Source organism: Malaclemys terrapin, chromosome 5 (genome assembly GCF_027887155.1).
Source record: "Malaclemys terrapin pileata isolate rMalTer1 chromosome 5, rMalTer1.hap1, whole genome shotgun sequence".
NCBI classification, from domain to species: domain Eukaryota; kingdom Metazoa; phylum Chordata; order Testudines; family Emydidae; genus Malaclemys; species Malaclemys terrapin.
Window position 1 is genome coordinate 80,170,065 of NC_071509.1, and position 1,912 is coordinate 80,171,976.

Sequence of the window (1,912 nt, forward strand, 5' to 3'; positions counted from 1 at the left end):
TGACCATTAAAATTTACTTTAAATACTTGCCAAGTCTCATTTCCTGTGCTGATAATATATCAATCATCTGTTGAAATCAAAATTACTGATCCAGGAAATATTTGACAGTTTTAAGGTACAGTCAGACACAAATAAATATTTGATTGCACCAATTTACAGCACTGCCTTACAGGCATCATCAAGAGGGCTATATACAGAAAGTACAACTGTATTATTGACAAGAAAGTTAAATAATTTTGTTCAGAGGGAATGCAAACAACAGTAAATTTACCCTTATGTGAAATGATTTCTTTCATGCATGAAAGGTTTGCATTCTCTTGCAGAAACTCTTCAAGGATTCCGCTTCTGTAGGGACAAATAGGTCTGCTCAGTGCGGAAGTTTATTAAAATACTTTTTTATGAGTAAGAAATCAGATTTCAATAATACTAAACAAACAAATTAAGGGTCTTTTGCCTTTTTTTTTAAGAACGTGTTTTATGTATGATTGAAGTTTGTACAACACTCCAGAAAAGCCATCATGTGTTAGATTTAAAAATAAAATCAAAAACATTTTCTGCCATATAGGTACACTTGAAAAACTGGGAGCGTTAATGTCTTCAGAAGTCTTAGAAAGTGTATGTCCAGCTTTGTACTGATACCCATTTAACAAAGCAGAAGTAAGATACTGTACCGTAAACAAAAACCTACAGTAAAGGACATTTTGAAATTTTACACAAGAATAGTTCATAAACATTTTGGTTGTTCCATAACAGTTTTCATACAAAATGAATAGAAAACCCTTAGACAGTTGTCATCGTTCTTGACTATTTTTTCACTTAAATGCACACAAACATACTTTATATAGCAATATACTGATGTACCGTAACACGGATATTAAACTATGATTACTGCTTTTTAACCGAGATGTGTATTATCCAATCAACATTATCTGTAATTGAAATACTCATACATTATGTATTCCAATCATGTTGCAAGTATAAAAACATGAAAATATAACTTTACATTATTTCAATTATATACATTATTTCAGGCTTGACAAAGGAAGATTTAAACGCTACAGTTTTTAGAAGAGTTGGCCCAGAGGTACAATAAATAGTTTTGCATTGTATACAGTATCATAATGTTACTTTTAAAAATGTTTTAAGAACCATATGAATATTATTAGATTTCAGTTTGGTCATTCTAGCATTGAATATTAAAATTCAGACTGCATCCCCACATTCCTGATGAGGCATAATGCACAGAACACCCATGGATTACTTCAGCATATGCAGCTGAGAAACAGTTAAGCTTTAGTTACTACTAAATGGGCAGGTTACTAGCAAAGGGCCCGATATTGCAAGCACTCTGCATATATATCTCTGGCTGACAGTAATGAAAGTACTTTATGCATGTGCTTTCAGAATCAGGCCCATAGCTTGTACCAAGAGAAGGGATATAAAGTTTCTAGTGACGCTACAATCCTTGAATGTTAAACAAAGCTTTTATTGAAGATTAAGGAAAGAATTCCAGCTAACACTGTACATTATGTTTCAAATTTTATTTCAGTGAGAAATAAAATAGGGAACTAGTAGTACTGCATGAGGGATATTGTATCTTTTTGTATTCACAACACAGAGAAACGTAAGCTCTTTAACCTAACATCTGATATCTTATCCATAGGTGAAGGCTAGGGAAGTATTACATTGGTTTGGGTTGTATTAGCATTTAAATGAATGTTACTGTGCCCCTTTGAGGATTCATTTTTGTGTTGTAAACAGGGTCTACGTCTGTAGGGTCCTTATGAGGAGAACCTAGGATAACTTAAAATTCTGAAAACACTCATCATGTATAAGATTTATGAAAGTTCTTATATTTTCAAAAATACAAACAAATCAAATTTCAGGGATTGGAATATTATGGATCTTAGAT